The 27427-nt window shown below is 42.6% G+C and overlaps 1 pseudogene; it reads right to left on the reverse strand.

The window, feature by feature from the left end:
• Window positions 1-23772: 23772 nt before the first annotated feature.
• On the reverse strand, window positions 23773-25552 carry LOC130683520 (eukaryotic translation initiation factor 3 subunit J-like; annotated as a pseudogene).
• Window positions 25553-27427: the final 1875 nt, after the last annotated feature.

Here is a 27427-nt window from a genome sequence, read left to right on the forward strand (position 1 = left end):
TCTATTTTAATTTGGTCATTGATCCATTGATTATTTCGGAGCATGTTGTTAAGCCTCCATGTGTTTGTCAGCCCTTTTGCTTTCTTTGTACAATTTATTTCTAGTTTCATACCTTTGTGGTCTGAAAAGTTGGTTGGTAGGATTTCAATCTTTTTGAATTTACTGAAGCTCCTTTTATGAGCTAGTATGTCATCTTTTCTGGAGAATGTTCCATGTGCATTTGAGAAGAATGTGTATCCTGTTGCTTTTGGATGTAGAGTTCTATAGATGTCTATTAGTTCCATCTGTTCTAGTGTGTTGTTCAGTGCCTCTGTGTCGTTACTTATTTTCTGTCTGGTGGATCTGTCCTTTGGAGTGAGTGGTGTGCTGAAGACTCCCAAAATGAATGCTTTGTGTTCTTTTTCCTCTTTTAATTTTGTTAGTCTTTGTTTAACATATGTTCGTACTCCTGTATTGGGTGCATGTGTATTTATAATGGTTATATCCTCTTGTTGGCCTGATCCCTTTATCATTATGTAATGTCCTTCTTTATCTCTTGTGACTTTCTTTGTTTTGAAGTCTATTTTGTCTGATACTAGTACTGCAACCCCTGCCTTTTTCTCCCTGTTGTTTGCATGAAATATCTTTTTCCGTCCCTTGACTTTTAGTCTGTGCATGTGTTTGGGTTTGAGGTGAGTCTCTTGTAAGCAGCATATAGATGGGTCTTGCTTTTTTATCCATTCTATTACTGTGTGTCTTTTGATTGGTGCATTCAGTCCATTTAAATTTAGGGTGATTATTGAAAGATATGTACTTATTGCCATTGCAGGATTTAAGTTTGTGGTTACCAAAGGTTCAAGGTTAGCTTCTTTACTATCTTACTCTCCAACTTAACTCGCTTATTGAGCTATTATAAACACTGTCTGATGATTCTTTATTTCTCTTCCTTCTTATTCCTTCTCCTCCATTCTTCATATGTTGGGTGTTTTGTTCTGCGCTCTTTTTAGGTCTGCTCCCATCTAGAGCAGTCCCTCTAAAATACCCAGTAGAGGTGGTTTGTGGGAGGCAAATTCCCTCAACTTTTGCTTGTCTGGGAATTGTTTAATCCCTCCTTCATATTTAAATGATAATCGTGCTGGGTACAGTATCCTTGGCTCGGGGCCCTTCTGTTTCATTGCATTAAATATATCATGCTATTCTCTTCTGGCCTGTAAGTTTCTGTTGAGAAGTGTGATGATAGCCTGGTGGTTGTCCTTTGTAGGTGACCTGTGTTCTCTCTCTGGCTGCCTTTAATACTCTGTCCTTGTCCTTGATCTTTACCATTTTAATTATTATGTGTCTTGGTATTGTCCTCTTCGGGTCCCTTCTTTTGGAAGTTCTGTGTGCTTCTGTAGTCTAAGCAACTATTTCCTCCCCCAGTTTGGGGAAGTTTTCAGCAATTCTTTCTTCAAAGATACTTTCTATCCCTTTTTCTCCCTCTTCTTCTTCTGGCACCCCTATAATGCAGATATTGTTCCTTTTGGATTGGTCACACAGTTCTCTTAATATTGTTTCATTTCTGGAGATCCTTTTGTCTCTCTCTGCATCAGCTTCTACGCATTCCTGTTCTCTGGTTTCTAGTGCATTGATGGCCTCTTGCATCCCATCCATTCTGCTTTTAAGTCCTTCCAGAGATTGTTTTATTTCTGTAGTCTCCCTCTGTACTTGCTCCTTTAGGTCTTGCATATTTCTCTGCAGATCCATCAGCACGTTTATGATTTTTATTTTGAATTCTTTTTCCGGGAGACTGGTTAAGTCTATCTCCGCAGGTCCTCTCTCAGGGGTTGGCTGGCCTGTTTTGGAGTGGACAAATTCTTCTGCCTTTTCATGGTGATAGCGGTGGCTGTAGGCAGGTAGCGGGTGTGTCAGCTGGGAGAAGAAAGTCCTTTCCTGCTTGCTGGGCAACTTGCCCTTCTCCACTGCCTGTGTCGGTTACCCACACCTGTGGAGCAGCCACCGGTTTAATCCCCTAAGCTGCTGTGCACGGGGTCTCAGCACAGAGCCCTGCGGGGAGTGGCAGGTGTGTCGAGTGCACTCCCCCATGAAAGTGTCGGCCCTGCCGTGCTGGTGTGTGCTGGCAGCGGCCTTTCGGTCTGGCCTGGGCGGCTGTGCATTGGGCTGGAATTCCACGTGGCTCCTGGGGGCACAGCTGCTCCTGGTCTGCTCTTCTGCTGCCGCCACCAGCTCCCGCGGTCCGCTCCCGGTCCCCCCTGGTGCTGCCAGCACGTGTGGGTTGCTCCTGGGCCTTTCAGTTGCTGCCACCGCAGGCTCGCTCGGGCCTCTCCCCAGCCACTTGGTCGCTGCCACCGCGGGCTTGCACAGGCCTCTCCCAGGCCCCTCTGGCGCTGCCACCCCCAGTGCGTGCCGCCTCTCTCCCACTTCTGGGCTTACGTGTCAGGGTCCACACCAGTTGGGTAAATGACTGGCAGGCTGCTTATTGCGGTGAGGGGCTTCAGAGCTGCGCCGCCACCCAGGGGGTTAGAGCACCTAAAGTTCCCCAGGATTCCCAGCTGCTGGCTAAGTGTGCCGGGACGACTTCATCTAGCTGTGGGGTCCCTATCTCTTTAAGACTTGCAGAAAGCACTCGCTTTTCTTTTTGTCTCAGGGGTGCCGGTTCCGGGGACCTGCCCACAGGTTTTGCTTTTCCGTTTCTCTAATATACAGCACCCCGTGCACCTCGTGTCTGTGTTCCGGGTGCGGATTTCTAGAGCTATTAGTTTAGGAGTCCTGGGCTTTCACTCCCTCCCTGTTTCGACTCCTTTCTTCCCGCCGTGTTTTGGGATTGGGGAGCATTTGGGATCCACCTGGCCACAGCTTGTATCTTACCCGCTTTGTGTGATGTTGAGTTCCAGCAGATGTAGATGTATCCTGGCGGTTGTACTGTATCCACTGGTGTCTCTTTTAGGAATAGTTGTATTGTATTTTCATAAATATACATGTTTTTGGGAGGAGATTTCCACTGAACTACTCGCACCACCATCATGGCTCCATCTTCTAATTGCATTATTTTTATCAATTCATTAAGATCTCAACTCCCTACATTTCTTAGAACTACTCCTTTGCTAAAAGACAGATTCTCAGTTACATTATTAAGCTAACAGTGACAGCGACCCACATACTTAAAGGAACAAGAGAAAGGAACGGAACGGGAAATAATGAACATTAGTGGCCACATGATGTGTACTGTGCTCTCTGCCTGGTGCTTAACCCCTGAATGAGAACTTACTCATACATGTATTACACTTCACAAACTGATTTTATATGCACTAGGTCTCACATGCCCTTTGTCTTGTAGGACAAGTATAGATATGTTTTTGTTTATTTTGTTTTTGCAATTTTTATAGAGGAGTACTAATAGTGCTATTTTATGAAAGTTTTCTTTGGAACTTGAGAGTTTCTGGTTCTATAACCAGAAGCTGCTGCTCAGCCCTTCTAATGGATGGGAAGGCTCTTGTGTTGTTAGACTGTCCAACTCTAAATTTGCTCTGAACTCAAGCCTTTCTATCCCCAAAAACACTCAGGTGCTTTTAAGCATTTTTCTATGTAGTAGGTTTCCTTGGCACTAACGTGATGAGTTTCAAAATGTCCTTTCTTGCTCAGATAGCTTGAATACAGGTCTCTGGGGCACATCATAAAATGATCTGGGGCACATCATAAATAATACTCTGCTTCTTCTATAAATACAGGGTTACTTATTTTAAAAATGTTTTTTTCTTGCCAGTTATATCATTCCCTTTTCCCACTAAAGGTGGGCAAAACAGGCATTTTCACTCTACTTTTATAGATGAGGAAAAAGGAGATCAAAGTGGTATAGATCGTAGCCTAGTGCTCAGGTCTGCTAGCCTCAGTTTGGGGCTCTCTGCAAGCCCATGCTCCTCCTTCCTCACAACCCTTACCTCCTCCTCTGACCCTCACCACCACCTCCAAAAATGCTTGTAATTCTTCTGGAAAATAAACCCAGCTGGCCAATGAACTTGTGCAGCTGCCCTCGACTTTCATGTAGTCAGAAGCTTTGGATGGTTCCCCAAGTAAAGCAGGAAATACTAGAAATGAAATTAAATGAAAGCAAAGCAGGCATCTGAAAAAATTTTGTTTTTTCCCTTTTGCATTTTAGGACCTCAAGTATTGTTCCATAGATTTATTGAATATTCCACATTGACAAAACAACCTGACAGCTCTCTTAACCCACACCCCAGATCCCTGCTCAAATTTAAGCAAAGAGCCAGGGTAGACATGGTGTTTTTTTGTTTTTGTTTTTTCCCCTTATATAGAGCCTTCTCTCATAGGGGCTGGGATATATGGAAGCAGGGACCAAGCAAAGGAATAGGTGGGTAGGTGGAGAAGGGCATATGTAGAAGAGTACTTGTTCGCAGTGTGTGGTGGTGGTGTGGTCATCTGTGATGGTAGCAAGAACAGGAACACACTGCAGAGGTGGAGAGAGAAAGCTGCACACTCTCTTTACGTCTGAAGCACTACAGGATGGGGTATATGAACGTGAGGAGTGACTGTTAGATCTGCAGAGAATCTAGCTGAGGGCGAGTATTTGTCTTTTAGCCTTGGCTTTTCTTGAGCACAGGCCATGGTCCCCAATGGCCTAATACTGCACATAGTACTCTATTTTGCACTATGGAGTGTTCCTAGCAGGAAGCGGCTCTTTCAAAAGACATATTTCTCTCTTTTTGTTGTTGCAGACCATAGGTTTAAGTTTGTGTTTATTTTTCTCCTAATCGAACCTCAAATGTTTGCTGATTCCCGATCTGTTTTACTGAGATATATGGCTATGGACGGACAAAAAGCTGTCTCATCAGTCTTTCATTATCAAAAGCAGTCTCTCCTTTTTTTTAAATTGAGGTATCATTGATATACAATCTTATGAAGGTTTCACATGAGCAACGTTGTGGTTTTGACATTCACCCATACTATCAAGTCCCCTCTGCCCAGCCCCAACCCCATTGCAGTCACTGTCCATCAGCGTAGTAAGATGAAAAGCAATCTCTTCTTTTTGACAGATGATGAAACATCTATAGGGGACCCAGAAGGGTTGTTCATGAAGGCTTTACAATCCCGGAAGAAGAGTAGCAGCCCTGAGCTGACTATCGAGCCAGAGAAGGCGGCCGCAGACAAAAATGCCATCAGTTTGTCAGGCTTCCAAAATGAGCAAGGAGACTTTAGCAAGGAAAGTGCACTTAGCTACGTATTATCTTATTTCTCTGGATATATGGAAGGTGCAGAATCAGCATTATTACAATTCATTAAACCTCTTCTTTCAAACTTACAAGGAGATGAGCCTGTGGGGCCTTTGCAAAACAACGCAGAGAACACTTCTCTTCCACCTGGATCCAGCATTTCAACTGAGAAAAATAAACAGAAAATAATCTCTGTTCTGGAAGATATCATAGATGCCATGCCTCTACGTTCCAAACTTCTGAATCCCAGATTTCACCATCAAATCTCCACTAAAACATTGGAAACTGCCCAATTAAAAGAAAACAGCCCACCAGAAATTCAGAGAGTAGGGTGGAGGCTGGGGCCTTTGAAGGTGGTCATCAAGGGCCCAAAGGGCATTCGGAAGAGGCGACGCAGACAAATGAGGAAGGCTGGCATCAACGGGAAGCAGAGGGCCCAGCTCCTTGCGGAGAGCACGGCCGAGAAAAAAGGGCTCACGACGGCATCCCCAAGGGCGCCGGAGCAGCCTTACGTGGCGCAGCCCCCGAGGGAGACCGCAGGAAGCTCCTTCAGCACAGAGTCTTCATTCCGAAGGGAACAGGAGGCAGCCGTCCCTTCTGTCCAGTACTTGATGGGCAGGCCTCCTGCTTCCAATACTCCAAAATCTCTACCTGAGATTAAACCAAAATCGAAAGACCTAGCTGACAGTATTTTTGTTTTAGAAGCTGCGAGTGCTAGAATGAGAAATATGAAGGCTTCTGAACCAACCTCACACTTAAGAGAAAAGTACCTCTTTCCTGAATCTTTGCGGCATGCGGGTCACAAAATCCTCAAGGCCAAAATGAGTAGACAGTTCAGCAACAAAGGTTCACACAATAGCCCGATGGTTGTGAACAAGCCTCCATTCACCTAAATGAGCCTTATGAACTCTCTTTCACAAGGGGCCTTTACTTCGTCAGCACTGACTTCTCAGAAAAATCCTTTTCCAGATTTATTTTCTCTTTTGGATCCAAGCCCGAAACTAACCAAAGAAACACAACGGGAACACAACAATGTGGACACTGACTTACCGTCCACAACAACAGCCTTCCCTTTCCCAGGGAGCTCATCTCCAGGTGGCCACCGCAAAGCTCAGCTAAATGAGCAGCTGCGGTCCCTCATCACCAACACTGATGTGAAAAGGCTCATTTCTCATGTTTTCTGGAATTTGAAAATGGGCTGCTCGGAGACCCACCTGAAACCAGCCTGTGCCAAGCTCATCTTCCAAACCGGCCTCCTGATGAAGCTTCTCAGCGAGCAGCAAGAAGCAAAGGAGCCCAGGGCAGACTGGGATACAGACTAGTGGGAAACAGAAAACTACATCCATGGGAGTCCAGAAGCCCAGAGTGAACAGGAAGAGCAGGAGATCCATGAGGTGAGGATAACTCCCAAAACATTGCCCCCCAGCCTGTTAGTCAGTTTGGGACATGGCATTGAAACACCCCGGCAGGAAGACCGCAGCCCCTAGTCTGTGTCTTGTCTTGGCCTGGGCCTTTGGGGAAGACAGGGATCTCCCACTGTGCTCATGTAGAGAATGATGCCACAATTGCTGGGGTAGGCGAGGAGGGGACCTAACACCCAAGGTAAACCAAGACAAGGCAGATTTATCATTAGCATTACATTTGGTACACTCTTCAAAAACATTTATGTTACTTGCCTGAAATAATGAGATGTTATAAGAGCTTTTATCCTTTCCACCTCTTTGTTTTTGAAAAGTCTTTTTCCATTATTTTTTCAGTTCCCAAAAGTTCTGGTGCATGGGTATCGAATCAAAGTCATCTTGGCATTGTCAGTGACAGGAGCAGTGCTGCTGTTGATTGCAGCTTTCTGTCTCATTAAGGTAAGGACACTTAGTCCAGGATTCCAGAGGATAGTCTGTCTTTAGATTCAGAATCCACAAACTAAAAATCAAAGTCTCTCTCCCACCTCTTATACTTGATATTCCTTCTTAGTCACCAGGACCAACATATGCTTTATTCTCTTCCTGCAAAGTATATGCCTGAGACTTTTATAAAGAAATCCCCCTTTCAGGAGATCTCCGTGGAACTGACACGAGATAATGAGCCATTAGACTGTTTTGAGAAGTTTAAGAAGGCCAGAGTTGACGTGACAGTAAAATATCTTCAACTCAAAACTAAGTCAATTTGACATCAGTCATTCCCTTTCTACCAATGATTTCTTTCCTTGTTGACTGGAATTATGAGGGATGTGTAATCTCCACCCTCATGAGCGATAAGTCACCCTGGAAGAAAGGACACGGCTAAAAGATAAAAGTGTGATCTTGTTGATTCACTAGATTTACTTAGCAACTTTCTTCCCCATCACGTAAGGCATTGTGGAGATAGGTACAGTCAGATTACTGCAACCAAAAGCCCGTGTCTGGGTTTCTAAAGCACTTGGTATTGACGGTCCTTCTGGAGCTGGCTTGCCTGCCTGCCTTTTGTTCAATAACAGAATGGTTTGTTACTTTTCCCAACAGGCAGGGCTGACAACAACAGAGTGATTTAATTAGCCGGTAATCCTGACTCTACGCGATGAACCCAACCTCATTTCCTATGTGTACCTTTTCTACTGTCGTGGCAGCCCTCTTTCCAGCCAGAGCGACTACCCAGGATGCCCAGTCACATGCCCATTCCTACTTTTGTCTGTTCCTTTGCCCATTTAAAATTCCCTTCTTTCACCTTGTAGAAGTCCGTTGAGTCTCTGAAAGCCAACTCAAGTTCATGTTTCTTCATGAACCCTTGCCTAAATACTCCAGTTCTGGTCCTAGTCCTTCTGTGAGACTTACTACCATTTCTTAGAGCCCATGATGAGGCATTCCTCTCCCCTGCGATGTTAATATGATAAGCAATTTTTTAAACGTCAGCTCCCCAAGAGAGAAACACCAAGGTCAACACACGGTGGAGCAGAGCAGAGATAGTTATTTTTATAGGGTTATAACAATTAATTTTCTTTACTGATCAGAACACAAATGTTGAAATATTTTTTTATAAACATGGAAACGTTTAAGTGAACTAAATATTTTAAAGTGCACTTCTGTCTTTTGTACAATAATATAATCATTCAGTCTAGGGCAATAGAAAGCAAACAAGACCACAGCCTTGAGGTCAAAACTTCAAGGTAGAGATATTTAAGGACCAAATGGCTTCCTGGCCTATCTGTCTTGAGTAAAACCTGACTGGATGGATGAACTGCTAAAGAGAAACTTGTACCTGAAGGTCACTTGGTCAGGTCGCTTTAGTGTGCCACAGAGGCCTCTCCCTGTGATGACCTGAAACCCCCTGGTTGTGTAGACACAGCTAGTCTGTGTGTGGAACAGATATATTTCTCATTGTCATGTCATACTCTGGCATTCTGACTTTTTATCAATGCTGTGATACTAATCAGTTGAGATTGCACCGAGTGAGTTCTCTCTTGGAGAGTCTCTGAGTCTAGGACACTGGTAGCTAGCATGGGGTCAGCTTGCCAAGGCCTCTGGGAAGGGAGTCATTGGCCATTGCCCAGTCAGTGACCACTGTACCCCAGGTGACAGAAGTCCTTTTGCTGTTTTGGAATTCATATAAGCTTCCATAGTGCTTTTAATGTCCATGTAGTTTAACCTTGCATTTATATATATGTAAGTATGTATATGGTTTCATTGTTTCTTCTCCTCACTTAGATGATAAGCTTTTTGAGGACAGAGACCATGCAATGTTTTTCCTGTGGTAGACAGTAATGGTGTTCAAGGGGGAAAGAGGAGGCAATGTCAGTTCCACAGTAAGGAACAATGCCACCTAACAATGATCTGAGGTAGCATACGGAGTCCAGCAATAGACTGACCCATGTGTTAATAGGACTTTTGAAATGTCACCTTTTAATATTCTCATCGGTAGAAGAAGATGAATAAATGTTAATAGAACAGCTCCCTAACTATATGGGGGGGGGGGAAATAACAGCAGATCTCTATTTATCACCTTAAATAAACATATTTCAACAAAAAGAAAAGAAGAATCCATGGAAGTATTAGAAAAAAATAGAAGCCATAAGCAATATTTTTATATCTTGTGGTGGGAAAGAGCCTTCTAAGCCTGATATGACAAGCCTTTGATATGATGCCTTGATAGATTTGGTCACCTTGCCTGTGACACCGTCAGTAGACTTAGTACTGATTTATGTCAAACTTCAGGCCAAATTCGCCATACGTTTTCTGATTTAACTCCCGCACTCCTGGAAGGATGATATCACCATCTCTCTTTCACAGATGAGGGAGATCAACTTGAGGCCCCAAAGGTAGAACCCAGTGGTGCTGAAGTGCAAAGTCTGTGCCCCTCCATCCACTGTTGTTTTCCTCATTGAAGATAAAAACCCTCAGAAATATTTGAGACATTGAAATTCAATGAAAGCCACTGAAAGGATTAGTATATTTAGTGTAAAAGTTTTCTAAATCTAGAGGAAGACAAACGATCCAGGGGAGAGAAGGACAATGGCAAGAGCAGGTTGCATGCCAGCCCTGCCGCCAGTCCCTCCACAGGACCCGGCGGGCGTGGGTTTGCAGGAAGGCCTCTGCCACCTGACGGTATAAAAACAGTGCCTGATATTTTCTTCTGGTTAACATGTGTTGTTGTATTTTTTAATCCATCCAGAATTTGTTTTACTTGCTGTTTAGTGAGGTTGAGGCAGAGAATCTAACTTTTTCTCCCACATGAAGATCCAATCGTTTTAAAATCCTGTACTGAGTTGTTCATTTCTTCTTCACTGATAAAAAATACTGTCTGTGTCTGGACTCTGTTCTGTTGATCCAGTTATCTTTTCTTGTACTATTAAGACACTATTTAATTCCAGGTGCTAAAGAACTTATTTTGACATCTGATAGAGTGAGCTCCTGCCCTTTGATCTTATTCATACATTTCATAGCTTTTCCTTCATATTTTCTAATATTTTCCAGAAAAATATTAGCTGGCTAGATTTTAGTTTAAAAATTATCATGGGGAGGGGCGGAAGATGGCGGCGTGAGTACAGCAGCGGAAATCTCCTCCCAAAACAACATATATCTATGAAAATATAACAAAGACAACCCTTCCTAGAATAAAGACCAGAGGACACAGGACAATATCCAGACCACATCCGCACCTGAGAGAACCCAGCAACTCGCGAAGAGGGTAAGATACAAGCCCCGGCCCGGCGGGAGCCGAGCGCCCATCCCCCCAACTCCCGCCGGAGAAGAGCAGGCAGAGGGGAGGGAGACGGAGCACAGGGCTGCCGAACACCCAGCCCCAGCCATCCGGGCCAGAGTGCAGGGCCCTCGATACTAGGAAAACAGGGCAGCAAGAACAGTGAGCGGACACTGGAGGCCGGGTGTCGGAGGACATAAGAAAATCGCGCGACCATGTTTTTTTTTTTTTTTTTTTTTGCTTTTTTGCTGTTTTGTTTTGGCAAGCGCTTTTTGGAAGTCTTAAAGGGATAGGGACCCCAATACTAGGGAAACATGGCAGCAAGACCGGTGAGCAGAGGCCTGAGGCTGGCACCGGAGAATAAAGAAAAACGAGCGACCACCTTTTTTTTTTTTTTAATTAAAAAAAAATTTTTTTTTTTAATTTAAAATTTTTTTTCTTTTTTTTTTTCTGACGGTCGTTGTTTTGTTTTGGGGGTGCATTTTGGAAGTCTTAAAGGGGCAGGGCAGGACACTTAATCCAGAGGTAGGGAATCCGGGGATCTCTGGGCACCCTAACCCCTGGGCTGCAGGGAGCAGGGAGGACCCTTACGGAGATAAATAGCCTCCCAGCCGCTCCTGCTCCAAGGCGACTCCACCACCTTGGAGTAGCTGCCTGAGCCAGGCCACGCCCACAGCAACAGCGGAGATTAACTCCATAGCAGCCCGGCAGGAAGCACAAACCCTGTCTGCGTGCAGCTGCGCAGCACAAGCCACTAGAGGTCGCTGTTCTCCCAGGAGAGGAGGGCCACAAACAAACAAGAAAGGAAGTCCTTCCAGCCGTCACTCATCCCAGCTCTGCAAACTATTCCTATCACCATGAAAAGGCAAAGCTACAGGCAGACAAAGATCACAGAGACAACACCAGAGAAGGAGACAGACCTAACCAGTCTTCCTGAAAAAGAATTCAAAATAAGAGTCATAAACATGCTGACAGAGATGCAGAGAAACACGCAAGAGAAATGGGATGAAGTCCGGAAGGAGATCACAGATGCCAGAAAGGAGATCGCAGAAATGAAACAAACTCTGGAAGGGTTTATAAGCAGAATGGATAGAATGCAAGAGGCCATTGATGGAATTGAAATCAGAGAACAGGAATGCATGGAAGCTGACATAGAGAGAGACAAAAGGATCTCCAGGAATGAAACAATATTAAGAGAACTGTGTGACCAATCCAAAAGGAACAATATCTGTATTATAGGGGTTCCAGAAGAAGAAGAGAGAGAAAAAGAGATGGAAAGTATCTTAGAAGAAATAATTGCTGAAAACTTCCCCAAACTGGGAGAGGAAATAATCGAACAGACCACGGAAATACACAGAACCCAAAAAAGAAAGGATCCAAGAAGGACAACACCAAGACACATAATAATTAAAATGGCAAAGATTAAGGACAAGGAAAGAGTGTTAAAGGCAGCTAGAGAGAAAAAGGTCACCTATAAAGGGAAAACCATCAGGCTAACATCAGATTTCTCAACAGGAACCCTACAGGCCAGAAGAGAATGGCATGATATATTTAATACAATGAAACAGAAGGGCCTTGAACCAAGGATACTGTATCCAGCACGACTATCATTCAAATATGACGGTGGGATTAAACAATTCCCAGACAAACAAAAGCTGAGGGAATTTGCTTTCCACAAACCACCTTTACAGAACATCTTACAGGGACTGCTCTAGATGGGAGCACTCCTAGAAAGAGCACAGCACAAAACACCCAACATATGAAGAATAGAGGAGGAGGAACAAGCAGGGAGAGAAGAAAAGAATCTCCAGACAGTGTATATAACAGCTCAATAAGCGAGCTAAGTTAGGCAGTAAGATACTAAAGAGGCTAACCTTGAACCTTTGGTAACCACGAATTTAAAGCCTGCGATGGCAATAAGTACATATCTTTCAATAGTCACCCTAAATGTCAATGGGTTGAACGAACCAATCAAAAGACACAGAGTAACAGAATGGATAAAAAAGCAAGACCCATCTATATGCTGCTTACAAGAAACTCACCTCAAACCCAAAGACATGTACAGACTAAAAGTCAAGGGACGGAAAAACATATTTCAAGCAAACAACAGTGAGAAGAAAGCAGGGGTTGCAGTACTAATATCAGACAAAATAGACTTCAAAACAAAGAAAGTAACAAGAGATAAAGAAGGACACTACATAATGATAAAGGGCTCAGTCAAACAAGAGGATATAACCATTCTAAATATATATGCACCCAACACAGGAGCACCAGCATATGTGAAACAAATACTAACAGAACTAAAGGGGGATATAGACTGCAATGCATTCATTCTAGGAGACTTCAACACACCACTCACCCCAAAGGATAGATCCACTGGACAGAAAAAAAGTAAGGACACGGAAGCACTGAACAACACAGTAGAGCAGATGGACCTAATAGACATCTATAGAACTCTACATCCAAAAGCATCAGGATATACATTCTTCTCAAGTGCACATGGAACATTCTCCAGAATAGACCACATACTAGGCCACAAAAAGAGCCTCAGAAAATTCCAAAAGATTGAAATCCTACCAACCAACTTTTCAGACCACAAAGGCATAAAACTAGAAATAAACTGTACAAAGAAAGCAAAGAGGCTCACAAACACATGGAGGCTTAACAACACGCTCCTAAATAATCAATGGATCAATGACCAAATCAAAATGGAGATCCAGCAATATATGGAAACAAATGACAACAACAACACTGAGCCCCAACTTCTGTGGGACACAGCAAAAGCAGTCTTAAGAGGAAAGTATATAGCAATCCAAGCATATTTAAAAAAGGAAGAGCAATCCCAAATGAATGGTCTAATGTGACAATTATCGAAATTGGAAAAAGAAGAACAGATGAGGCCTAAGGTCAGCAGAAGGAGGGACATAATAAAGATCAGAGAAGAAATAAATAAAATTGAGAAGAATAAAACAATAGCAAAAATCAATGAAACCAAGAGCTGGTTCTTCGAGAAAATAAACAAAATAGATAAGCCTCTAGCCAGACTTATTAAGAAGAAAAGAGAGTCAACACAAATCAACAGTATCAGAAATGAGAAAGGAAAAATCACGACGGACCATACAGAAATACAAAGAATTATTAGAGAATACTATGAAAACCTATATGCTAACAAGCTGGGAAACCTAGGAGAAATGGACAACTTCCTAGAAAAATACAACCTTCCAAGATTGACCCAGGAAGAAACAGAAAATCTAAACAGACCAATTACCAGCAACGAAATTGAAGCGGTAATCAAAAAACTACCAAAGAACAAAACCCCCGGGCCAGATGGATTTACCTCGGAATTTTATCAGACATACAGGGGAGACATAATACCCATTCTCCTTAAAGTTTTCCAAAAAATAGAGGAGGAGGGGATACTCCCAAACTCATTCTATGAAGCTAACATCACCCTAATACCAAATCCAGGCAAAGACCCCACCAAAAAAGAAAACTACAGACCAATACCCTGATGAACGTACATGCAAAAATACTCAACAAAATATTAGCAAACCGAATTCAAAAATACATCAAAGGATCGTACACCATGACCAAGTGGGATTCATCCCAGGGATGCAAGGATGGTACAACATTCGAAAGTCCATCAACATCATCCACCACATCAACAAAAAGAAAGAGAAAAACCACATGATCATCTCCATAGATGCTGAAAAAGCATTTGACAAGGTTCAAAATCCATTCATGATAAAAACTCTCAGCAAAATGGGAATAGAGGGCAAGTACCTCAACATAATAAAGGCTATCTATGATAAACCCACAGCCAACATTATATTGAACAGCGAGAAGCTGAAAGCATTTCCTCTGAGATCGGGAACTAGACAGGGATGCCCACTCTCTCCACTGTTATTTAACATAGTACTGGAGGTCCTAGCCACGGCAATCAGACAAAATAAAGAAATACAAGGAATCCAGATTGGTAAAGAAGAAGTCAAACTGTCACTATTTGCAGATGACATGACACTGTACATAAAAAACCCTAAAAACTCCACCCCAAAACTACTAGAACTGATATCGGAATACAGCAAAGTTGCAGGATACAAAATTAACACACAGAAATCTGTGGCTCTCCTATACACTAACAATTAACTAATAAAAAGAGAAACCAGGAAAACAATTTCATTCACAATAGCATCAAAAAGAATAAAATTCCTAGGAATAAACTTAACCAAGGAAGTGAAAGACCTATACCCTGAAAACTACAAGACACTCAAGAGAAATTAAAGAGGACACTAACAAATGGAAACTCATCCCATGCTCCTGGCTAGGAAGAATTAATATCGTCAAAATGGCCATCCTGCCCAAAGCAATATACAGATTCGATGCAATTCCTATCAAATAACCAACAGCATTCTTCAACGAACTGGAACAAATAGTTCAACAATTCATATGGAATGACTGAAGACTCCGAATAGCCAAAGCAATCCTGAGAAGGAAGAATAAAGTGGGGGGGATCTCGCTCCCCAACGTCAAGTTTTACTACAAAGCCACAGTAATCAAGACAATTTGGTACTGGCACAAGCACAGAGACACAGACCAGTGGAACAAAATAGAGACTCCAAACATTAACCCAAACATATATGGTCAATTAATATTCGATAAAGGAGCCATGGACATACAGTGGGGAAATGACAGTCTCTTCAACACATGGTGCTGGCAAAACTGGACAGCTACATGTAAGAAAACGAAACTGGATCACTGTCGAACCCCATACACAAAAGTAAATTCGAAATGAATCAAAGATCTGAATGTCAGTCATAAAACCATAACACTCTTAGAAAAAAACATAGGCAAAAATCTCTTGGACATAAATATGAGTGACTTCTTCATGAACCTATCTCCCCGGGCAAGGAAAACAAAAGCAAAAATGAACAAGTGGGACTATATCAAGCTGAAAAGCTTCTGTACAGCAAAGGACACCATCAATAGAAGAAAAAGGTATACTACAGTATCGGAGAATATATTCATAAATGACAGATTTGATAAATATTACACACCTCAACAAACAAAAAGAGCTCACACACCTCAACAAACAAAAAGCAAATAATCTAATTAAAAAATGGGCTGAGGAGCTGAATAGACAGTTCTCTAAAGAAGAAATTCAGATGGCCAACAGACACATGAAAAGATGTTCCACATAGCTTGTCATCAGAGAAATGCAAATTAAAACCACAATGAGATATCACCTCACACCAGTTAGGATTGCCACCATCCAAAAGACAAACAACAACAAATGTTGGCGAGGTTGTAGAGAAAGGGGAACCGTCCTACACTTTTGGTGGGAATGTAAATTAGTTCAACCATTGTGGAGAGCAGTATGGAGGTTTCTCAAAATGTTTAAAATAGAAATACAATTTGACCCAGGAATTCCAATTCTAGGAATTTACCCTAAGAATGCAGCAGCCCAGTTTGAAAAAGACAGATGCACCCCTATGTTTATCACAGCACTATTTACAATAGCCAAGAAATGGAAGCAACCCAAGTGTCCATCAGTAGATAAATGGATAAAGAAGATGTGGTACATATACACAATGGAATACTACTCAGCCATAAGAAAAGGGCAAATCCAATCGTTTGCAGCAACATGGATGGAGCTGGAGGGAATTATGCTCAGTGAAACAAGCCAAGCGGAGAAAGAGAAATACCAAATGATTTCACTTATCTGTGGAATATAAGAACAAAGGAAAAACTGAGGGAACAAAACAGCACCAGAATCACAGAACTCAAGAATGGACTAACAGGTACCAAAGGGAAAGGGACTGGGGAGGATGGGTGGGTAGGGAGGGATAAGGGGGGGGGAAGAAGTAGGGGGGTATTAAGATTAACGTGCATGGGGGGGTAGGAGAAAAGGGAGGGCTGTACAACACAGAGAAGGCAAGTAGAGATTCTACAACATTTTGCTATGCTGATGGACAGTGACTGTAAAGGGGTTTATAGGGGGGACCTGGTATAGGGGAGAGCCTAGTAAACATAATATTCATCAAGTAAGGGTAGATTAGTGATACCAAAAACAAAACAAAACAAAACAAAACAAAAAGGGCAGTTCCTGTGTGGTAACCTCCAATGATTTCTACACAAGGGTATAAAGGGCATATAAAAGTGTATGCAAAGGGTCTGTTTGTGTTTATACAGAAGATCAAAGCCTAATTGGGCTACCCCCAAAATGAACTAAGATACGATATGAAAGAGAACTTCCAACATCAGCACTCTCTGGAAGACTCATGCCAGAAGATGCTCATCAAAAAACCCCAACAAAGATCCACGCACTGCTACAGCTGTAGATGCACTCATCCCACCAGCTCCTGGACTTGCCATGGGAATGAAGGAGATATCTAAGCTGGCCTGTGCATACAGTAAAACAACAAATGTGACTGGATCTATACTGTTGGAACTCAACCAAGAATTAGGAGAAGTGCAAATTGTAGCGCTCCAAAATCTTACAACTACAGACTATTTACTGTTAAAAGAATACAAGGGATGTGAACATTCCCCAGGAATGGGTTGTTTTAACTTGTCTGATTTCTCTCAGACTGTTCAAGTTCAGTTGGACAATATCCACCATATCATAGATAAGTTTTCACAAATGCCTAAGGTGCCTAACTGGTTTTCTTGGTTTCACTGGAGATGGCTGGTAATTACAGATATGCTTTGGTTATGTAACTATACTCCTCTTATGTTAATGTGTGTGCGCAATTTAAGTAGTACCTTAAAACCTGTACATGCTGAAGTTACTCTACAAGAAGATATGTCAAAGAAATAATCAATCTTCCCAGGTTTTCTGCCGCCTGCTACTTCTATAGCTTTTCTTCTTCCTTCCTAATTACAACCCTTAAATAGAATTTGTGCCTCATATCAAATTTACCAAGTATCATAATTCTTCCAAGTGGTAAAGATACCTCAAGACAAATGCTGGGCATAGAAGCTACAGGGCATAAATATGCAAAGAAATAAAAAGCTAACCATTTCAAACAATAAGGCTTCTCTCTCACTTACCAACTTTACATTTCCCTGTATGGCCCCGGAAGATGACTGGTTAGCCAGAGACGGGTAAGATTCCTCAAGGGAGGAACAACCTAAGACAGGCACAGTCGCAGGGGGGTCATCAGGTGAGAAGTTGGGGATCAACAAAGGTGAGGCTTAGAACCTCACCCCCCCTGTTCTGAGAGAAATCTTCTGCATACGTGGATGTTTTATTGCCCTTGTCTAGCTTGGATTAACACATAGTCTACAGGCACACACCTGATCATGTACATTTGCTCTCTTACAACACTAAACTATGTTTTCTACCTTTATCTTGTATCTACCTACCACTCCAGCATTTTATTAAAAATAATAATAAAGAGAGAAATGTGGTATCCACATATAAATCAAGTATAAAAACCAAATGAGTATTCATATTTGAACTGACTGTTTAGAGTTCATAATGCATGAGCAAAACCGAAAGTTTCTGTGATGACTGCCCTTGTACTGTTCACTATGTAACTTATTCATTATGTAAGAATTTGTTCTCCATGTAAGAACTTGTTAGTTATGCCTCAGAAGATTGGAGACTGACGAAAATTAGGCTTGGGGTGGATTAATGATTGTGCATTGAGCATTGACTCCCCTATACAGAATTTTATTGTCGTTAACAACCATTTGATCAATAAATATGAGAGATGCCCTCACAAAAAAAAAAAAAAAAAAGGACAGACTTCCAATGGTAAAATAAATAAGTAACCGGGATGTAATGTATAGCATAAGGAATATAGTCAAGATATTGTAACAGCTTGGTAGGGTGATAGCTGGAACCTAGAATTATGTATATAAATGTTTTATCACTGTGTTGTACACTTGAAACTAATGTAATGTAATGCTGTGCGTCAACTACCCTTCAATAAAAAATAATTATCTAAAAAAAAAAATTATCGTGGGATTTGAATAAGATTGCTTTATATTAGTAGGTAAATTTGGGAAGAACTTATATCTTTACAACAATTTAGGAATATGGTATCTCGGGTCATGTATTCATATCTTCTTAAAGTCCTCCAGAAGAGTTTTAATGTTTTCATCACATAGTTCTTAGACGTTTTTTGTTAAGTTTACCCTGAGGTACTTTATACATTTTTGCTGATGTAAATGGGATCTTTCTTCCATTTTAAAATTAGTTACCCTTGGTATATAGGAATGCTTTTGAGTTTTGTATATTGATCTCTTGATTTTGTATCTTAGTGAATTCTCATATTATTTCCAATAAAATTTTAGTTGGTCCTCTTGGGCTTTTTAGGTTATTCATCACTTCAAATGCAGATATGTTTGTCTCTTCCCTTACAATACTTTACTTTTCTTATCACATTGATTAGGACCTCCTCAACATTAATGAATAGTCACAGTAATAATAGGCACTGTACTCTTGTTCTTTTTTTTTTTTTCCGCTCTTGTTCTGGACTTTAAAACAGTGATGCTGTTTAGGATCCTCGCAGATAACTTCTGTTCCTAGTTCCAAGAGTTTTTATTAGGGATTAGCTGTTGAATGTTATCTAAAACAATCAGTGAAATATATTGCAAGCTATCTCACGATCTCAAGTTAGGTACTGTGGAAGAGTCCAAGGACAGTTAAATAGAACAGAATTCCTGTCCTCAAAACCGTTATCATCCCACTGGTAGATGATATTTAAAATAAAAAGTTGAATAAAGATTTGGAAATAGTGGTCATCATGTTAGATAATCATGATCATGTTTTCTTTCAAAACAGATGTGCTCCCGTAGAAAGGCAGTGCTGGATGAAGAAGGAGGCTCAGGGTAAATATTGATCTGGCCATTGCAAAGTAGAATTTTAGAACTAGAGGAAAGGTTAGAACTCATCTATTTCAAACACATCATTTTACGGTGAAGAAACCATCAAAGGCAGGAAGAGTACTTACCCTACTGCCTCTCAGAAGCAGCTCCCCAGCCAAAGCTGAGTTAGAATGCGACTGGCACCGCCGCATCTGCTGTCACGAGGCCTGGAAGGAAAACGACTGGAGGGGGAAAGGTTTTGGTTGTACCCTTCCTGCTGGGGGTGGACATGAGGCCTGGCCAGTGGACTGCTCAGAGGCTCTGGGGAAAGGGCAGAGAAGGCCACATGGTCCTGGATGCTAGTCTCCTTCAAAGCTGATGGAAGGTCGAATATATGAGCCCTTCCTGTCAATCATCCCTTCACATCCTACTGGCTTTCAGGTCCCCAGTGTCTGTTGCCTTTAACCAAACCTCACAGAATTTTAACTGGGAGAAACCTCAGTCAGGAATTTATCTCTACTTCTTATAATAAAGAAATGGAGAAGGAGAAAAGGAAATGATCTTGCCCCATGGTCATACTGAGAGCGAGTAGCAGGAAGAAGACGGTTCCTTCCCACTGGGGACTTCTCCACTGATCATTGTGCTTGGGCTGTGAGCTCCATTTTATGTCATGACCCACTACACGTACCATATAGGCATGAGTAGTTTCTAAAACAAACTTATTATGCACTCTGATTTTTTTCTATTCCATTTGTATTCAAAAGAATATTTTGTGTTTCAGTGCTGGTCATGACCTTTAAGCTGATTTCACAACCCATTCACTTGTCAGTGAGAGTCTGACACGTGAAAGTTAGTGAGTTAGTTGGACTCAGCAATAAGTTGGTGTGATTCAACCTGTAGGAGAAAGCAGTAGGGAAACGGAAGCACCTTCTCCCCCACCCACCAGCAAGTGACACATGTGAGACTGAGTCCAAAGGATACTGGTGTAAAATGCCTCTGGAGAGAGTGAAACGCTTCTGCCCGGTGTGCTTGAGCAGTTCGCTTACTGCACAAGGGCACTTGGCCAGTGGCCAAGAAGGTGAGTGGGGCTGAAATCCTGCCTACACTCCATGCCAAGCCACATACAAAGGTCTCCCCAGGGACACTGTGGGGCTATAAGGGACAGATACGGAGAAGTTCTGAAGCTCAGCATGCATGGAATGATTTTCAGGATCCCAGGTCTGTAGTGATTTTGCTTGTGATGATGGACTGAGGTACCCATTTGGTCCTAATAAGTCAGAGATACACATTGTGAGAGACATGAAAAATAGCATGAATCACTAATTATTATCTGTGTGTGTGTTTTCCTCCAAGGGGCTTCCTTGTTCATCTGGATAAACTCTCAGAAGAGGGTAAGAATCAGGTAAATTTGAGGAGGATCAAGTACTGTGCTGGAGAAAGCAGGGGATGTATGGAATTTATACCTCCTTTCTATTTTTTTAGAAGGGCTTTTCCTGGAGAAGGTGGCTTTGGCTCCGGAATATGTACAGAACCGTCAGTCCCTCACGTGAGAAAAACCTGGCGCAGAAGCTACTTGAGATGGATGGAGGGTAAAAGATTAGGGACAATTTAAAATTCTTATCTAAAATGAGGTAATAACAATAAGTTTTATTATTCCTTTTAAAAGTTAAAAAGATTTGGCATTATTCTTCTTGTCCCAGGGAGCTCAGTGAAGTCGTCGTAATAGAGAAGAATGTGACTTCAGGGTTGGGTGCCGAAGGGAGGAGATTGAAGCCCAAGATACCACCACAGAGGGAGCCCCAGCCTGCCCCGGGCCACCTACAACGCTTCTAATATTGGCTTCTCAATAAAATACATAATTTTCTCTCATTGAAGTGTATGAACTCATAACCAATCCTAGCCATCTGGTAAGGAATTAAAGTACAAATTGTTAAATACTTACATGCAAATAACAAGCAAATTAGCAAATAAGAACTACAAAGCAAGAACTACTGATGTTTTAGGCAGAGAAGAGACATGATCCAGCTTGAGTTGTAGGAGGAGTAATTCGATGGTGGCCTAGAAGTAGAGAGGCCACTTGGGGGTTTAGATAAGTAGGACCTAGGAGAAAATGGGCCACCAGGTAGGAGGTTTTGATGCAGGTGAAGAACTTGGGACAGTGGGTCTACTTGAGTGAGAACTGGAAGGACAAGAGCTTATGTTCAGAGAGTGAAAGACTGAACATTCTAGATGATGATAAGGTTCATGCATCACCTAGGAATGGGGATCAGTGAAGTGTCAGGAATCTAGGAGGTGAAGCCAGTTGGATAGTCTTGGAGACATAGTCCCTTTCCCCTTTCAGTAGCTCAGCAGAGCTAGTTCAGCAGGAACCAACCAGCTCAATGGAAAAACAGCCTCCACCTTTCTAATGAGATCGCTTCTTTCATCATTGGAGTTTCCACTGTTAGTCGTGTAGATGTTCCTGCCTTGCCATCGTATAAACGTGATACATTCCAGGCAGGCTCCCTCCCTACAGGGCCCCTAGCCAATGGGCACCTGGGCCAGCTAAGTCTGGCCCAATCCCCTGTTACCATTCTCTTTGTAAGTTTCCCCAAGAAACAATAAAACCATACTTTATATTTGCACATTTGGTACTTCTGTCCTCTTTACATAATAGGAGGTCAAGGAACATTGTGCCCAGGAATGTCTATGGGTTGTTGGCATGGCAAATATTATGGTAGAGAAGAGCTAGAGTCTAGAGCCAAAGTCCCCAACCACCCGTGGGCATCATTCATTACTACACCCGCTCAGAGAGTCTCACGTCTATCTGGCTCAACCCCTGCATCAGACAGTGTATTGATTATCTGGTGCTGTGCAACAGATCACAGCAAAATAGTGGCTTAAAATAGCAATAAACATTTATTCCTCACAATTTCTGTGAGCCAAGAATTCAGGAGTAGTTTGGGCAGTTCTGGCTCTGGGTCTTTCATGAGGGTCTCAAGATCTCTGCCAGGGCTGCAGATCTGAAGGCTTCACAGGCTGGAGGTCCACTTTCAAGGTGTGCTGCTCACTTACATGGCTCCCACGGTGGTGCCGGATGCTGGAGGGCGCCTCAGTCCTCCTCATATGGGCCTGTCCCCATGCTCCATGATTGAATGTCCCCACAGCGTGATGGCTGGCCTCCTCCAGAGTGAGCAATCCAGAGAGGGAGACAGATGGAAATTACACTTTTTATGACCTAGCCTCAGAAAGCATATAGCATCACTTCTGTCACATAACATGAATGGTTAAAAGTCAGTCACTAAATCCAGCTCACATTGAAACCTTTTGAAGAAAAAAGACTCAAAGAATTTGCAGACATTTTACAGTTACCATAGACAGGAAAACAGAAATCACTGTAGATATTTCAAACAAACAAACAGAAAGCTTGTATACAAACAATTGGTTCTTTTCATTGGAGGGGCTAGTGGTGAAAGCTGAGGGTGGGGGCACTGCACCCCACTAGCTTTCAGTTTACTTTGCTGTAGCTGCTTTCCACAGACTCACAGTTGCTGTTGCCACTCAGAACCCAGGAAACTTCTGGAAACTACTGCTGAGGTCATTGCTGCCTGGTGACTGGTGGGGTGCATGGAGACCAACATGCAGCCTGTACATCTGCCGCCCCAGAGGAGGAAAGAACGGCTTCCACCTCCTTTCTACCCTCCGGATTTCACACAAGTACATTTTATTGGTGGAACTCTGCTGTCAAGGGCATCTGTGAAATGTTCCTGGGCTTCCAACACCTGCAGAGAAGGGGGTAGAGATTGGTGTCAAGAGCCAACCAGTGCCACTCAGCATCCTCCATATTACAGACACAGTGAGAAGACCCCGCCTGTACTGGCAGGGATCCTAGCATCCTACATTTTTTTTTCCAGTTTCAAAGGAATTTAATATTATTTACACAGTTCAGTAACAGATGATACATTCCCATTTCTTAGAAACTGATCTCTGTAATAAAATAATTTTAAATTCAGTGTATGTCATTATTACTGCTAAGGAAATCATAGCCCTTGTCTGTCTTAAAACATTCTTTATTTGCTGTCATTATTGCTCTGTAGTCACTGCTTTGTTAATTCCTCAAATCATTTAGATGGTCCTGTCTTCCACTTAGGAGTCTCAATCAAAGTTCCATAGACCACAATTTCCTATGTAAGAGAAATTAAGAACATCTTCTGTTTTGTCCCTACTTTTGATTTTGTGATGGTTTCAAAAAAAGACTCCAACCACCAATTTGGTTAAATTGCTTAAAAGACAATATATAATAAAAATCACCCAATCTATGCTTAGAGGCATAACCTGAGTTATAAGCGCAATTACTCCAAATAAATAGTTCTTCTAGGTACCTAGTTAGGCTTTAGTATCTAAACAATTTCCCCAAATAAATAAGAAGGCAGCCCTATACCTTTGTTGCTCTAGGGTAGCACTTAAGGGCCTGGCGACTCATTTTTCTTTTAAAGCTATTAACTACTTATCAAGCACTTATTAAGCTTTGTAAGCATATTGAGAACTCTAGTCCCAAGAGTGGTGTTCTCTACTCTCCAAAAATATCTCTTGGGAGATAACACAATTAAGTCCTCACAATAGTGATTTTATTAAATTAGTTGCTTTATAAAACATTGACGATGTCATAATTGTTAACATAACAATTTGCCAAACTGTAACTGGTGCAGTTTGCTGAGCATGTTTTATAAAGGGAAGTAAATGCCAAAACCCTGTTAAAGTTATTCCATTGTAGCCTAGGAGAACAAAGGAGATTTGTTTCTCAGACACTTAAAAGAGGCAAATAAAACAGGTAGTATCCCCTCCCCAACCTGAAGTACTCCATCAGTAGAACAGTCTGATAAATATAACTAGACAGTCTATGCTGCATTCAAGAGATTCCACAACTTGTAATGCAATAATGGAGAGGTTTACCTTCTTCAGATTCAAAGTTGGAGGGTTTGGTCATTTGATTTTAAGTATCAAACTAGTGCTTTTCAGCCACGGTATCTTCACTCTGAGCAGTCTTCTTCACAATGTATTTCTAATATCCTCATGCTCAATTTTAAGACAAAGCAATTTTAATACTAGGTGCACACCACATTCCCTTGTTGCAAACTGCTTTTCTTGACAAGTTATGAAGTAGTTCAAGGAGGTATGGATAAGGCTGTATTACTGAATGGTGCTGGTAAATACTACACAGATTTTTCGTCGTTTTGCAACTTTAGTTTCCAATTTAGTGACTGTTCTTGTGGAATCAACAACAATGACAACATTATTAGGTTTCTTTTTTTAACTATGATTTAGTAGCAACTGAGGTTCCCAATTTTAACCCCTTGGCAGCAAGATCCAAGTTCCCTTGTTCACACATTAGCACCTAAGTGTCAAGGGGTTAAATAACCAGCATAAAAGATACTGCACTTCTGATTGTAGCATTTGGCAGAACTGAAAGGAAAGGAAGTTGTGCTACATGTTGAAGGGATTGTGGGCAACAGAAAGAAGACACCAGGAGAAGATCAAATGTCACATGAAGTCTTCATAGTCTTGTACATACCCTCCATCATAACCACCATAATCTGCCAGATCGTCCTTCATGGTGGCCTTTAATCCCCCTCCAGGAACCGCACCTTTCTTCTTCATTTTGGCTTTGCTTTGCTTTTCTTGCTTCTGTTTTTCACTGCAAAGTACAGTCAATGAATTGGTAATCTTTTTCAAGTCATCACTTTCCAATGAAATACATACATCTCGAACTAAGGCTTCCAAAAAACTGGCATAATATAATGACTTTTCATATTGTGTAATTTTGTCTTTTAGTAACTTTCCAAATTCTGTGAAGTCATCTCTTGAAGATGGGTTCATAGCATCTATTCCACAAACTGTGTTATTAACACCAAAAGTTTCTATGGCTAATTCAAGGTCTGACTCTTCCTGTAATTTCTTTAGCCGCAGTTTATCTGCTAATTGTTCTTCTGGTGTTAGCACTTAGGTTCTTCATGTTCTTCTAACCTCTTTTTATTATCTTCTTGCCTTTTCTTCTGCTGCCGTTCTTTCTCTTTTATCTTCTCTGCTATTTTTTTCTTTTCTGAAACTTTTACTTCTGATTTTACTGCTACTTCCTCTTTTTTTTCGTCATCATCGTCATCCCAGTTATCCTTGACGCCCTCGTCCTCGTCCTCACCTTCCCAGCGGTCCCCACCAGCAGGACCGCCGCCGCCCCCCACCTTCCGCACCGGGTCTTCCACGGAGAACGTGTCCGCGTCCCAGGAGTCGGAGTCCCCCGCTGCCGCCGCCGCCATCTCGGGCCAGGTGTGCGCGTGGGTGCGCGGAACGAGCGCGGAGCTGGCGCGGCGGAGGTGAATCACTGGCTTTGCTCTGGATGGCCGGCACGGGGCCGCATCCTACATTTTTGTAGGTGTTCAAGTCTTTGTAAAAGAGCTAGCTGAGTCAGAAACCTGGAAAGGTGTCCTAGCTGGAAAGCAGACTGGGTGCTGGATGCTGGTGACATGCACTCATCCCCAGAGGTGACTGGAGAAACACTTGGAACTTGAGAAAAATAAAACTTTTTCAGGATGTGGGGGTAGGAGCCAAGATGGTGGCGAGAGTAGGGCAGCAGAAATCTCCTCCCAAAACCATATATATTTTTGAAAACACAGCAAATATAACTATTCCTAAAAGAGAGACCAGTGGATACAGTACAAGAGCCTGGTACATGTACATCTGTGAGAACTCAGCATCTCACGAAGGGGGTAAGATTCAAGCCGTGGCCGGGTGGGACTGAATGCTCTCCCCACCCCAGCTCCCCAGTGGGAGGAAATGAGTCTGAGCTGGGAGGGAGTGGAAGCCCAGGACTGCTAAACAACCAACTCTGGTAATCTGCACTGAGACCGCAGACACAGTGCACGGTGTGCTGGATATTAGAGAAATGGCAAAGCAAAATCTGAGAGGGGTCCCCACAACCAGCTCCTCTGGGACAAAAGAAATGCGAGTACTTTCTGAAAGTCTTAAAGGGCCAGGGACCTCACAGCTGAAAGGAGTCATCCCAGCACACTCAGCGCGGCAGCTGGGAGTCCTGGGGAACTCCAGGTGCCATAACCCGCTGGGCAGCAGAGCAGCTCTGAAGCCCCTCATGACAATAACCAACCTGCCAGTAGTTCCAACAGCCGGTGTGGCCCCCAACAAGGGCTTCCCAGTAGCCCAGGAGTGACTGCACGTACCCGCAGCGGCGGCAGAGCAGCCACGCTCCCAGCAGTTGCCCAGAATCTCCTCCCAGCTTACAGCCGCCTGCGCCAGACCCAAAGACCGCAGTCAGCGTGCAGCTGCCCAGTGCAGGCAGAGGGGCGCCACTCTCACAGGCAAGAACCCCCAGCATGCCCGTGACTTCCCGGTGGGCTCTGTGCTAACCTGATGGCAACCATGCCCATGGCAGCTTAGGGGATTTGTCCAGAGTCTGCTCCAGGAGTGCCAGTAACTGACACAGGCAGCAGAGAAGGGCAAGGTGAACAGAAAACAGGAAAGGACTTTGTTCTCCAAGCTGACACGCACGCTGCCTGCGTATAGCTACCTCTATCACCATGAAGAGGCAGAAGAATTTGGTCCAGTCCAGAATTACCCAGACAACCCCTGAGAGAGGGCCTGGGGAGATAGATTTAACCAATCTTCCTGAAAAAGAATTCAAAATAAAGGTCATAAACATGCTGATCGACTTGCAGAGTAATACACAAGAGCTAAAGGAGCAAGTAGGGAGGGAGAATACAGAAATAAAACAATCTCTGGAAGGACTTAAGAGCAGACTTCAAGAGGTTCAAGAGGCCATTAATGGAATAGAAATCAGAGAACAGGACCACAGAGAAGCTGAGGAATACAGAGATAAAAGGATCTCCAGGAATGAAAGAATATTAAGAGAACTGTGTGAACAATCCAAATGGAAGAATAGTTGCATTATAGGAAAACCAGAAAAAGAAGAGAGAGTAAAAGGGATAGAAAGTGTATTTGAAGAAATAATTGCTGAAAACTTCCCCAAACTGGGGAAGGAAATAGTCTCTCAGACCATGGAGGGGCACAGAACTGCCAACAGAAGGGGCCCAACGAGGACAAAACCAAGACATATAATAATTAAAATGGCAAAGATCACAGACAAGGACAGACTATTAAAGGCAGCCAGAGAGAGAAAAAAGATCACCTACAAAGGAAAAGCCAACAGGCTATCATCACACTTCTCAACAGAAACCTTACAGGCCAGAAGA

This window comes from Manis pentadactyla, chromosome 4, assembly GCF_030020395.1.
Source record: "Manis pentadactyla isolate mManPen7 chromosome 4, mManPen7.hap1, whole genome shotgun sequence".
Classification (NCBI taxonomy): Eukaryota; Metazoa; Chordata; class Mammalia; order Pholidota; family Manidae; genus Manis; species Manis pentadactyla.